Raw genomic sequence first — 13,937 nt, 5'->3', positions numbered from 1 at the left:
TTTTATTGATTTTAGGAAAGGTGAGGGAGAGAGAGATAGAAATGTAATGATGAGAGAGAATCATTGATTGGCTGCTTCCTGCACGCCCCCTTCTGGGGATGGAGCCTGCCACCTGGGCATGTGCCCTGACTGGGAATTGAGCCGTAACCTCTTTGTTCATAGGTCAATACTCAACCACCGAGTCACGCTGGGCCGGGCAGTATACTTCAATTATTATTTTTTGTTTTTGTTTGTTAATCCTCACCAGAGGATTTTTTCCTATTGATTTTTAGAGAGAGGGGGAGGGATGGGGAGAGACACACAGAGAGAAACATTGATGTGAGAGAGACACATCGATTGGTTGCCTTCCCCACGCCCCGGACCAGGAATCGAGCTTGCAACTGAGGTATGTGCCCTTGATTGGAATCAAACTGGGGACCCTTCAGTCCGTGGGCTGATACTCTATCCACTGAGCCAAACCGGCCAGGGGAGTACACCGGTTTTTGACAAGCTTGCTGAGTGGCCCTGGTGGGAGCTGAGCCGCATGCAGCTCACTCCTTCAGAGAAAGGCGGAGGCTCTGCTCCTCATTGAGGCCGGGCCTCCCTGACCTGCTCTTCTTCCCGAAGGCCTGTGCTCTGAGAAAGTAACCGTGGAAACAATCAACGCGGCGGGAGAGGAAAGCTTAATGCTGAGGGGATGCTGGAGCGTCACCCATCCATCCCTCTGCTTCTGCATAGGGCTGCCAGAAAGCCCCGAGCAGAGGGACGCGCCATATTTGCAGACTCGGAGACGCATCTGCATGGGAGGCTCTTGGCCACTGGAGACAGTAGCCACACTGGCTCCTCTTTTGCATCTTCTTTGTGTGGCATTCTTGCTGGACCTGTTCTTCCATCCATTCGCATATCATTTATTCGTCCATCCATGCATCAATCACCCGTCCGTCCATGCATCCATCCCTCCATGCATCCATCCATCCATGCATCCATCCGTCAAATGACGAGCCCTGTACAGTAACGGAATTGGAAGGGTCCATTGTAGGGAAGCAGGCATATAAGCAAATATGTGCACGGGGACTTGGAGGCCCAGCAGAGGGGTGATAATTGGAGGCTTTCTCAAGGGGGCAATGCCTGGGCTGAGTCTGAAATTAAAGAAGGCAAAGTGGTGGTTGAAGGAAAGGAGTTCCGGGCAGAGGGGACTACCTGGAAAAGGCACAGAGGCCTGGCACGGCCTCTCTTAGTGGTGGGGGAGGGGTGAAGAAATGGAGGTGAGTCGAGTTCAGCGGAGGATGCCTGGAGGTAGAGGGTGGTGGGAGGAGAGCCTGGGTGGTAGGTAAGGCCCTCGACGAAGGTGTGAACTGTGCAGGTTGGGGGGCACAATTATGTTCAGGTAGGGTGTCTGATATCAGAGACTGGAGAGGGTGAGGTGGGGGTGTCCGTGGGCGGGGGAGGAACGTAATTCCAGAGGGGGCCTTGCAGGTGGGACTGACGGTGGCCCAGCTGGCTGTGGTGGCCCAGCTGGCTGTGGTGGCCGTGCTGGGTCCTCTTGCCTCCCGGTCCCAGCCCGGGCACAAGTCTGGCTGTCAGGAGGGGCACGAGGAGCCCTCCGTCTCAGACTGGAACAGTGGGGGCCGAGCCTGGCGCTGTCTCCTCACCTGACGGCGTCAGAAGGGGAAGCTATTGGGAGGCAGGAGGATTTCCTGGGGGCCCTTGTGTCTGGCCTCTCCTGCAGAGAGGAGCGGGTGTGGGGAGACGGGCGCCTCCTCCTGGGAACGTGACGGTGGCTGTGGCTCCATTTGCCGGGGCTCGGTCTGGTGCCTCTGATCCTGATAACTGGCAGGTGGGGATTGTCACGCCATTTCACGAACAGGAGCTGAGGTCTAGTGAGATAGAAACAGCTCTATCCGAGGTTATGGGACCAGGGCAGAAAGGAGGGATTTCTTCAAGTCTGCTAATCCCAAAGCTCGGCTGTTTTTGTTGCTTCATGTAACATTGTTATTGTTGTTTCAGCTCCTCCAAGCAGCACCCCCCCCCCCCCCCCGGGCCCTGCACTGCGTTGGTTCTGAGGATCTGTCTGAACGTGGCCCCCTGCCTGGGCCGAGGCCCGGCGCTCAGGCAGCCACCAGCCTGTGGGGGTGAAGGCACGTCACTGGCATAAGCCGCCTCATTAGACAGCGCCTTGCATCCGAAGCCACTCTTTCTACCTAACGCCTGCTCTGCTTATGGGTTTTTGGAGTTTAATGAGCAGGAACAGGAATTCTGTGCACACTGCAGGAAGTGGGAGGCAGTGTGCGGCTGGGCAGCCCTGCCATTGGTGGTCTCTGGCTCCAAGGATTTATTTCCCAGGCTCAGAAATGGGTTCAGATTGAGGCCCGAGCTCCCTTGGCCTCCTGTTCTGTTGAAAGGAGGAGCTTCCTCGTTCAGGACATGCCCCCCCCTGCCCCCCAGGCTGGGGACCTCACCTGGACCCTGGGCAGTGCCCCTCCACTGCCCAGCCTTGCTGGGGCCTTGGGAGGTTCCTTGATTAGCCATCTCCACAGAGGCTGTGGTGCCCGTTGGCTGTCAGAGGCCCAGAGCCACATTCTGGGCCTGCTAACTCCTGCGTGGGATTCAGAGGGCCTGGCATCGGGTCCACGGGAGTTTGTCCGACTCTGCCAGGGCCCCTGGAGGGTGGCGTTCTGTCCATCCCGTCTCTCCAAGCTGGTGCTGCCTGGGGCCTCCTGGGGCCCTGCCACGCTGGCCCCCTCTGCCCAGTGCCTGGTTCCCACTCCTCCATCGCTTCTCATCGCAGACGCCTGCTCCTGCTGGTCCCGTGTTGCCCCCACTCGGAGGGACAGGCCGGCATGACCCTTACTGAGGCCCCGGGCCTCTCTTCTGGCCAGCTGCCCTGGGAAACAATGTCCAACCCTTTGGGGTTGGGGGGCTGGTTGGGGACTCCTTTTGGGGATTTGTTTGAGAGTTTATCTGTTCATTCGTCATTCATCTGTCTGTCTATCCATCCCTCTGTTCATAGATCCATCCATCCATCCACCCACCCACCCATCCATCCATCCATCCATCCATCCATCCATCCATCCATCCACCCACCCACCCATCCATCCATCCAACAAGTATTTACTGGTGACTAGACTGTTCTAGGCCAGTTCCCCGGCACCAGGCCTCTAAAGTAGCCCAGGCCTGTGTGCAGCTGGGAAGGCGAGCCCTTTCCTCGCCTGTGGGAGGGGCCCTCAGTCACCGCACAGGCTAGCGTGAGGCCTTAATTAGGGGCCAAGGCTGTCGTGGGCTTGGCAGCTGCCCAGGGGCTCTGGACAGGTGTACTCCTCACTGCTCACTGCTAAAGGCTGTGTGCGCCGGGCGGGGAGGGGCAGCAGGAGCTAGGACGTGATCAGAGGCCCTGTCTGGGTAAGGGACGTGGCTTGAGAGAGACACAGGGGCATGGGGCAGTGATGGACCTGGGGGAGGCGGGGGCAGCGGGCTGCGGCAAAGGGCGCTGAGAGGGGGATGTCAGCCAGGGGAGGCTCTAGGCTCCATGGCCCCTGTGGTTGTAGGACCCTCAGCTTTCTCTCAGGGCCAGACTCCCCTGTCCTGTGAGCTGGCATAGGGGCCGGGCGTGGCCCCCGCTTGCTTCTGTAGGTGGTGGCTGGGGCCCAGTCCCGGTTTGGACTTCTCTCAGGTCCCAGCCTCACATTCCCATCACCAGAGAGGCCACAGGGAGTGAGGAGAGGTGTCCATGCCAGGCCTCAGTGAGCCAGGTGCTCCAAGTGGGTCACAAGGCCCTTTGGCTTTGCATGCGTGGCCCTGGCCAGAGGCTGGTGGGAAGTGGCAGGGCTGGTGAGGAGAGGTGAGCAGAAGCCACAGAGGCCCAGGGGAGCGGTGGTTCTGGCCAGGCCTGGTCTCCAGATTACGGTGCCTTAAGCCTATGGTACATGTTGGCTATGATGATAGGCGTTATGACAACAGTAATGATGAGCCTTGGGAATAGTTGACCGTCTGAGGGGTAGGGCAGTGCTGGGACGTGAGCCCCTGGGTGGGCAGCGTTCTGACCTCCCAGCACCCTAGGCCATGTTCAGGCCCCTTGCCCTGAGGGGTGTCTGGGCTGGCCCCAGGATGGGTGGGTGGGGAACCTCTCCTATTCCCTCCCCCTGGGTGAGACCAGTCCTTGAGGGCCTAGGAAAGTTGCTTCCAGGTGCCAGGAGTGGGCACAGGCCTGTTGGTCTGTGCGGAGGCCCCGGCATGTGCCAGGCCAGGCTCCTAGTGCCTAAGGTACTGCCATTGCTTCAGGGAGGAAAAGGGACAACGAACACACAATCAGTGAGACGGGGCTAATGGCCCTGGTAGCACTGAGCCTCCAGGTTTGGGCCCGTGCTCCCTTTATTTGGGGGTTTAAATATTTACCTGGAATGGAAGGGAAGGATCTTGGGCTGCAAGGCTCTTCTGGCAGCAGTGCACTGAGAAGTTCACTAAATCACAGCTAATTAGGGAGAAAGATACACACATAGCTCATTAGTTCAACCCACATAATTTATATCCGAGGGTATTCCAGGACCAGCCCTGCTCAGGCTCCCAGAAACCATGTCTTGAAACAGCCTCTCTGTGTGGCTGCCTCTCTGGGCCTTTGGGTCCAGGGAGGGGATGGCAGCTGTCTTTCCACCGTCTGTCCAGGAGAGGGGAGTTGCTGGGGCCTCGGTGCCCCTCCAGTTTTCCACGCGTGGGTGGTGGCCGGCTGGCTGGGCTCTGCTGCTGGGATGGAGAATGAGTCTGTGTGAACAGCCCCTAGTTCATCATGGTTCCCTGTCTGAGCAGATTTTAAGCTGCATCGGGTCTGGTTCCTAGATCCAGGACATGATCCCCAACTTAATCTGTAGTCATCAGAGCAGTCAGGGCTCCAGCATCAAGTCCCCGCGTCTCTACCAGGTGCCCTCAGGGGTCTCTGAGGGGCGGGGCCTCCGGGTCTCCGAGGGGCAGGGCCGCCGGGGTCTCTGAGGGGCGGGGCCTCCTGGCCCTGCTGGGCCACTAGCCTGGCCTGGGACACTCAGCTGGGCCTTGGAAGAAGAGCCTGCTCCTCCTCGAGGCCCTTCGCCAATTTGGGGCTGGGACAGGGTTACTGACCTGGCCGAGGTTCCCATACTCACTGCGTCTGGTGGGGGTCGGGGGAGGGTGGAGTTGGTTTATAAAAATTATCTCTACTGGCCCTGCCGTCCAGCGCCCACCCTAACTATGCCTCCAATTTGGAAATAGAGACAAGGAGAGGAAGGGAAGAGCTGTGTGTGTGTGTGTGTGGGGGGGGGGGGGGCGGGGGCGGGGGGGGGCTGGGAGAGGCTGGATTGAACATCCTGAAGACTGGCGGCTGCCGGTTATGCTGGGGAATGCTGAGAGAGCATGACCATCATGAAGCTTGCGGGTGGAGCCCACAGCTAATAACTACTGTGGCACTTTTGCTAAGTAACTTTCGTCTCCAAGCCGTGGCTTCCTCATCTGCAAACTGCCAGCAGTAATCCCAGTTCTGAGACTGTTTTTGAGAATTCAGGGAGATAATGCAATGGAAGTTCTTTATCTAGGACCTCGCACAGAGCAACTGCTCAACAAGTGTAAACTCTTCATCATTATTTTTGCTACTTTACCTCTCAGCCTCAGGGTTCTCACCGGCTAACTGGGGTGGATGTCGCCTGGCACACAGGGTGGTATGAGGAGCTGAGCGCCTGTCGGTACTTGGCACTTAGGAGCCAGCCATCCAGGTGGCGAGGGCTCATATGGACGAAGGGAAAGGTGGGCCCAGCCTTGCAGTGGTGGGTCCCCAGGCCTGTGGTGGGAATCAGGAGTAACTGAGCCCTCAGATCATCTAGGACAGCGGTTGCCAACCTTTTGGACCTCACGGACCTCCAGTGGTCTGTGGACCACCAGTTGGCGACCACTGATGTAGGACACTGGCCTCCAGCGTGGCCTTCCTCAGTGGAGCCTGCTTCCCTGAGCTCTGGGCTCTCAAGACACACCTCCTCCTCTTCCCTGGGGTCGGCGCCTGTTTCGATGGCACACCTGTGCCAGATTCCTGCTGCAGACCACGTCCTTCACCACAGCGGTGGCAGCACCGAGACTGACCGTGACCTGCACTGTCCTGTGCCCTGTGATGGGCGCTGTGCCTGGAACTGTCATCCTCACCTCCACCCTGGGACGCGGGCGCCCTTGCGCTTCTTGATGAGGCACAGGGAGTTGAGCCTGGGCCCAGGCAGGCCAGTGGAGGGGGAGGTGTGCTTCGAGCTGTGGGAGGGGCTGGGTGAAGGGCTGAAGGAGAGGCCGTGTCCATCTGTCCATTGGCTGTCAGGGTCGGATCTCTGCCCTGCCACTTACCATGGTGATTGTGGGCAAATCACCTCTGTGTGCCTGAGGGGGTGGGGGGGTCATCCCTCGGAGAAGATGGGGTGAGTTTACCATGTAAAGCACTTGGTCTTGTATCGGCACGTGGAGAGCTCTGATTATTGGGGGTAGGGGTGGGGAATGTACTCCTGGACTGGGCCTGGAGCTGGTGGCAAGGCCTTGAGGCTGGCACAGGCCACTTCCCCTGCTGGGGGCCTCCTAGGCCCGGGCCCTGTACTCTGTCAGCTGTCTCACCCACATGGACCTGCAGGAGCCATCTAAGGGCTCTGCTAGGGCCTGTCAGGGTGCGGCCTCTTGTGGGGCATTGCTCCTCTGCAGCCATGTCCTCCCCGGCCCCCTTCATTCCCTCCTGGAAGTGGCAGCGTGTGAATGACCTGCAGCCTGGCTCCCCAAGGCTCTCAGCGACCGGAGTTGGGGTGGGAGGAGGTCTTGTCCCGCCATGCCCTTCTCAGCATCATATAAGGCTCTTGCCCAAACATCCGCCCTGTGATCCAACAACTCGTCACATTTCCCTGGACCACTGTGTCCTCGGTCTCTGGCTCCTCATTCGCACTGTTCCTCCTGCCTGGGAGGCCGAATCTATTCTTCACTTGGTGAGTCCAGCTCAGCCTGCAAAGCTCATTAGGATGCCTCATGTCTAACCTGCCTGGGATGAAAGGGTCCCAGGGGTTCATGCTTTTAGAGACCTCCATCACCTGCCAGGGGCAGGTATTGGCTTCATCAGGCCCCCCTGTGTTGCCAGAACCCTGTGCCAGGCTGGGCACACAGTAGATGCTCAACAAAGATTTGTAATGAATGAGCACACAGTGTTCCCATCTGTCTGTGCTGTGTCTGTCTCCTCCATGGGCCCCACGCAGGGCCCTGAGGTTCAGGCTGCTCGATGTGTCCACTGGGCATCAGCACACAGGAGGTGCTTCCCGAGATCTGTTCAGATCAGCAGAACGCCCCTCAGGCTTGGCCAGGTTGGGTTGGGCAGGATGTCTGCCTTTTCTCGGCAGGCTGGCATCCTCAGCTCCGTCAGGGCAGCTGCCTGCGCGCCAGCCTCCCAGGGCAGCAGCGGGCGTTGGTCCCAGCAGAGTTTGTGTACGGACTTGCACTTGAACACTCATCACGAATTATTTATATTTTGGGATTGAGACTCATTACATTCCTCACTGGTAAGAACATTAAAGGTCTATTGATATTGCAATACTTAATTGAACAAAAAAGCAGAAGTAAGTGTGCAAACTCTGTCTGGGGTTAAGTCAGTGCTGTTAACTCCCTGATGGTCAGATAGTGGTGAAGAAGGGTCTTGCTTACGGGGAGTGTGGGAGCCTGCCCCTTGGGGAGGGAGTGCAGGCTGCTGGTGGTGCCCTCTCTGGCCAGGTGCTGCCCAGAGGGGCTGGGCCTGGGCCTGAGCTGTGTGGGGGCCCCATAAGGATGCCTCATTTCTAACCTGCCTGGGATGAAGGGGTCCTAGTGGCCAGGACCAGCCAGAGGGCAGAGCCTTCCCCCAGAAGGGTTGGGGTGGGGGCTGGAGTTCCCAAGACGAGCCAGAGTCACTGTAGGGAGCACCTGCCTCAGAGCCCAGGCAGGTGAGCCGAGAGGAGCCAGGCCCTCGGGTGGGCTGGGCGAGCCCAGGGCAGGTGGGCGGAGGGACCGTGAGGCAGATGGTGAGTTAGCGACTGGCCCTCGTGTAGTGGGCGATGGGGTGGCTTAACGCACAGGTCCGTCCTGTGGCGGGGCTCTTGGCACTGGCTGCCCCCGGGAGCCTGGGCGACGGGAGGTGGTCTCTCCCAGAGCCATTGTCTGGACCGCAGCGCCCGACTGTCTCCTCCTGTGGATCTGAGCAGACAGTGTCACCACAGGCCGGTGCGCAGGGGCCGACGGGCTTCTCAGGGGCTCTGCCTCTGCCTGGCAGGCCGAACTTGGGGTGCTTAGTGGAAGGAAGGACCCCTTCACTGCCTTCCCATGTGGTGGCACTGCCTCCTACCTGCCTCCCGCCGCTCTGGGCTCTGGGCTCCCTGAGGGGCCTGGGACTCCCAGGCCGCTGCCTCTGGAGGACGAGGGCATGGGCCGGCCCAGGCAGGGCATCGGAGCCGCACAGCCCTGGAGCCGAGGGCTTTGAGGGGAGCCCCCTCTGCTCTCGTCCCGTGAGGGCCTCTTGGGCAGTGTGCTGCTCCACCTCTCCACCAATAGCACACACGCTGGGTGGGCAGTTGGTTTTCCCTCATCCGGAGCTAAATTGCTCTTCTCCTGGGTCCTGGCTCATGCTGCCCCCGGGCCCCAGAGCACAGCTGGCGGCTCCCTCCGCCAGGAGGCAGGACCCTGGGCGTGTCTGTCCTCCTGCACGCGGGCGTCCCTAAGGGCTCCGTGCCTGCTTCTGATCGGCCTACCGACCTGCCGCCTCCTCTGCTCTTCCTCTGGGTGCCCCCAGCCCCTCTAGCAGGGGCAGTGCGGGGGAGAGGGTGCTCCCTGCCCTGTCCCTCAGAGGGTCCTCTGTGTGCCAGGCACAGTCAGGCAAGTTCTGTGTCCTAGGCGGGTTGTGTGCTAGGGGGCGGGGGGAGGGGGGGAGCCAGACAGGCTGGGCCGGCTTCTCCCTGCTGGGCCTTAGGCCTGGTGCCACCTTCCGAGACTCAGTTTCCTCGTCGGGAAAGGGGGCTCACACAGGCGAGATGTATCGCCTCCCAGGCCTGGAGGCTGGCGGCCTCTCGGAGGTCTCTCCTCGTCTGGTAATGGCTGTCTTCTCATCGTGTCGGTCAGCGTGGTCTCCCCTCGGTGTAGATCTCCTGTGAGGACACCAGTCATGTCGAATTGGGGTCCCCTCTGATGACCTCATTTTAACTTATTACCTCCGAGTACAGGCCATTCTGAGATGCCGAGGGGTTAGGACTCGAACAGAAGAATTTTTGGGACACAGCTCACACCATGCTGTGGGGTGATGTCACCCCTGTCACAATTGTAGTGCGGGTGGTGCCTGTCCCGGCTCAGCCCTGAAACAGAGTCCCCTCTGGGGGAGGAGAGCAGACACAGAAGCAGAGGACGTGCCCTCGGGCAGCTCACGGATTTAAAAATGGCTCATGGATGCATCTTGTCCGTAACGGTCTCAGCAGAGGTGCCCGGGCCCTTCAGAGTGGCCTGGCTCTCCAGGTGCCACCTCCCCCCACACCCTCCTGCTCACCCTGGTAGCTGGGCTGGCCACGCTCTGGGCTAGGATGCAGCTCTGCCCTGGGCTCCCAGAAGGTGCCGTGCCCCTGACCATTCTCTGCTGCGCTCATCTGTCCCCTGTGCCTGGACATCTTGTCACCTTCCCCTGAGAGTATCCCGTCACCTCCAAGACTGGGCTCCCTCCTCGGTGCCCCCCCCCCCCCCCCCCCGCCCTGCACTCTGCTCTGCCAGGACCAGGCTGGTGCTGCTAAGGGGGTGGGTCCTGGAGCGAGCGTCTGGGGCGCCAGCTCTGCGGCTGGCCTGGCTAAGGTTCTCCTCCGCACTGGGCCCCACACCGGGCGCTTCAGGTCACAGGCGAGGACCAGACCTGGATTTCTGGAGCAAACCCCCGCCCCCCCCCCCCCCCCCCCCCCCCCCCCGTCTTCACTGCAGCACGGTGTTAGGACCAGCTCCATCGCACAGGTGGAGCCATGGAGAGGCTGAAGCAGGGCCTCGGGAAATATTTGCAATGGAGTATCGGGTAATGGAGTTGTATCTAGACTACCTAGAGGACTCTTACAACCCAATAAGAAGACAACAAGTCTGGTACAAAAAGGGCAGGAGATCTGAATAAATACTTCACCAAGAAGATATGCAGGTTGCACATCAGGGCAGGAAAAGGAGCTCAGCGTTGTTCGTCATCAGGGATCTGCAGATGGAGCGCGAGCCGCACGTCCAGCTGCTGGGATGGCTGGGGTACAGACGCACGGCGCCCAGGTGCCCGCGTGTGGGCCCTCAGCCCCGCGGGCGGACGTAGGATGTGCAGCTGCTGGAAACCAGTTGGACAGTCTCTTAAAACGATAAGCATGTACTTCACCATGTCATTCAGCAGGTCACACCAGCCAAGTGGCCACGTCCACGCAGAAGCCGGACAGGAATGTCCACAGCTGCGTCGTGCTGACCCTCTACCTGGCAGCCAGCCAGGCGCCCATCCGGGCACGATGAACCCCCATCCTCCCTCTGCGGAAAGAAGACAGCGCAAAAGACGTCATGTTGCCTGGTGCGTTCAGGTGACGTTTCTGGGAAAGGCAGAACTGTGGAAAGCAGGTTAATGCCGCCCGGGGCTGGGGCGGAAGCAGGGATTGACTGCATTGAGGCGTGGGGAACTCTTTTGGGGTGATAGGGGCCTCCTAAAACTGGGTAGTGGTGAGGGTTGTACAGCTGTATAAGTGTGATGAAACGGGAAAGAACGCACAGTTACAGTAGGGGATGTCACGGAGTGTGATTGTACCTCAGTGAAGCTGTGTGAACAATCGTGCTGAAGACATACACCTTTCAAAGGGCCACGCAGACAGCACTGAAACTGAGGCCGCCTTCTCCCGGCCAGGAGGGCCAGCGAGCAGCCCCAGGAGCTGAGGGACCCCTGCCCTCCCCAGGGCCAGGCCTGGGTGAGGCTGTCATTACATCTGGTAGTGGGTGGAGGACTGGGAAGCCGGGAGGAGCCTTCTGGAGGGCCCCGATTTTCGGGAAGGGTGTGTGTGCTTGTGTGTAGGGGTGTGTGAGGGTCTGGACTCACTCGGGTGGGGAGGCTAAGCAGGTCCACCGAAGCTCCAGCTTCTTCTGCAAAGACTGTTTGTATGCACGCCCCGGTGCTGGCTCCTCTCCACGGCCCCTCCCTGCAGGTTCCTTCACCGCTATTGATTGGGCTGGTGCTGCTGCTGTCAGGGAGCCTGCAGGTAGCGAGGCAGAGATTTTCCCAGAACGCATCTGGGCTCATTAAGGAAGCCGGCTCCCTGGGCCTCCAGAACCCCTGCCTGTGGTATTTTGCTGATGGGCGGAGAGCTGGCAGGACCACGCAGTCCTCTCTCACCCTCCCATCCCCCCGTCAGCATTCCAAAGTGTGAAACAAGCCTGGTGTTTGCTGCCTAAATATTTATGGGATACTGCCTGGGTCAGAGCAAATTCAATTAGATTTACACCAAAATGCCAGCCAGGGAGGGGCTTGGGACAGGGTTTGCTTTCCCCGTGCTTGGAGAAAAGGGCTTTCTTTTTTCTTCCCAAACACTTCATTTTTATAGATTTTTGAAGCAAAATGCATGAGATTTTAATCTGCTGCCTTCCACCACACCCCAGTGGTTGTTACTGAGGAGGAGGAGCTGAGGGTGCAGGTGCTGAGGGTGTCTGGATGCCCTCGCTTGGGGTTTTGGAAAAACCGGTTCCTTTGCTTGGTTTCCCTTCTCATGGCACCGCTGGGCAGGAGGGCCCATTGCAGGGTGTGGGAGCTGTGCTCTGTGTGAGGTAGATTAGCGGGGGGCAGCAGTGCCGGATTTGGGGCGTCTCAGTCGCCCTGACAGCCGCGTGCTCTGATTTATGGGCGGCCTCTGATGAGACCATCCGTTCCACATGCGGAGGGCGCTGGGGGCTGGAGCCGCGCGTCCGGGCCGCTGGCAGGAAAGGAGAGCACACTCGGTAATCAGAGCGAGGTAACGCGCTTGTAACCAGACAACCAGGGTCCGGGCTGCCTGGCACTACTGAGCCAATTAAGCAGAGACCGGGTTGGATCATGTATGAGCGTTTATTCCAATCCTGCCGGCAGCGTGGAGAGCAGCCGGTCATCTATGAAAATCTGCTCTGTACACCCCATAAGCCAGCTGCTTATGTTGGGTAGAAGGACAAGGATCACGTGGGGAAGCAGGAATTAGGAGCCTGGGAAAGTGGGCATGGGGTAATCATCACAGGTTATAGTCATGCGGGCTCGCGGCGGGGGGGGGGGGGGGGGGTGGGTGGGTCACAGAGGGCAGGCGCCTCAGGCACCCTGGGAACCCCATCAGATTACAGGTAATAGGGGCTGGGGTTGTAAACAGCAGGTGCCTACAGGACTGGAATGTCTCAGCCACGAGGTTGTAAATCTTTCATATGATAGGCAGTTCTCGGGAAAGGAACATTCTAGAGCATTCTGACGTTGGCTCCCATGTACAACTCCCAGCGCAGTTAGAATGTGCATTCTCTATCAGAACAGAACCATCATGGTTAACAGCAGGATTAGCATTTCTTATACTTATCATTAGTTTCCCGTGTTCTATTTCTACCCGTGACAAGCTGACTCTTCAAGGTGTGGGCAGGGTTACGGAGACCCAGGGGAGCAGGCCCTACGGGGCTGTTGTGTGCCTGTCTCTAGGGAGCGGGGGGGGATAGGCGCTGGAACATGGGTGCAGGCGCCCTCCAGCACTAGGGAGCACCCTCATCTTCCCCTCACCCTCTCATTTCCTGCCTGGGTTCTCCTTGGCCGAGCCCGAGAGGAAGGGGAGGACGGGCTGGCCTTCCTGGGCACACCGGGGGGCTGGAGGAAGGGGGTGCACCGGGGGAAGCAGGCTGGAGGAAGGGGGTGCACCGGGGGAAGCAGGGCTGGAGGAAGGGGGTGCAACCGGGGGAAGCAGGCTGGAGGAAGGGGGTGCACCTGGAGGAAGGGGGTGCACCGGGGGAAGCAGGCTGGAGGAAGGGGGTGCACCGGGGGAAGCAGGCTGGAGGAAGGGGGTGCACCGGGGGAAGCAGGCTGGAGGAAGGGGGTGCACCGGGGGAAGCAGGCTGGAGGAAGGGGGTGCACCGGGGGAAGCAGGCTGGAGGAAGGGGGTGCACCGGGGGAAGCAGGCTGGAGGAAGGGGTGCACCGGGGGAAGCAGGCTGGAGGAAGGGGGTGCACCCAGGGAAGCAGGCTGGAGGAAGGGGGTGCACCGGGGGAAGCAGGCTGGAGGAAGGGGTGCACCGGGGGAAGCAGGCTGGAGGAAGGGGGTGCACCCGGGGAAGCAGGCTGGAGGAAGGGGTGCACCGGGGAAGCAGGCTGGAGGAAGGGGGTGCACCCAGGGAAGCAGGCTGGAGGAAGGGGGTGCACCGGGGGAAGCAGGCTGGAGGAAGGGGGTGCACCGGGGGAAGCAGGCTGGAGGAAGGGGGTGCACCGGGGGAAGCAGGCTGGAGGAAGGGGTGCACCGGGGGAAGCAGGCTGGAGGAAGGGGGTGCACCCGGGGAAGCAGGCTGGAGGAAGGGGGTGCACCGGGGGAAGCAGGCTGGAGGAAGGGGGTGCACCGGGGGAAGCAGGCTGGAGGAAGGGGGTGCACCGGGGGAAGCAGGCTGGAGGAAGGGAAGGAGCCACGCAGGGACGCGGTGTCATGGGAGTCTAGCCTGTCCCGATCTGGGGACTCTGGGGCACAGGATCGTCCCCGGGGGCGGGAGGTAGGGAGAAGGCAGGCTTCTGTACCCCCATGCCAGGGTGTGAGCTGCCCTGGGTGAGGGGGCTCCCACAGGTGAGGACAGTTTGCTGGGGCGGGGGCAGCGGTGACTCTCAGCGCCTGGCACTTGGCCCCCCCTGGCGGCCAGGCCTCCCCGCAGGGCCTGTGCGGAGGGCTGGCGGAGCCTCCGGCTATCCTGAGGAATTACACCGGGGGGCTCCGTCAGTGCAGACTTTGATGA

At 60.2% G+C, this 13,937-nt stretch overlaps 1 protein-coding gene across 1 annotated transcript in view; it reads left to right on the top strand.

Annotated features, from left to right (window-relative positions):
• GRID1 (glutamate ionotropic receptor delta type subunit 1) overlaps positions 1–13,937 on the top strand; it is a gene marked incomplete at its 3' end in the record, with an annotated part of 641,508 nt that overhangs the window by 92,667 nt on the left and 534,904 nt on the right. The gene's annotated exons all lie outside the window — the stretch shown is intronic.

The sequence above is a fragment of the Cnephaeus nilssonii genome (assembly GCF_951640355.1).
Source record: "Cnephaeus nilssonii genome assembly, chromosome: 16".
NCBI lineage: Eukaryota > Metazoa > Chordata > Mammalia > Chiroptera > Vespertilionidae > Cnephaeus > Cnephaeus nilssonii.
This window is presented reverse-complemented; position numbering and strand designations above follow the sequence as displayed.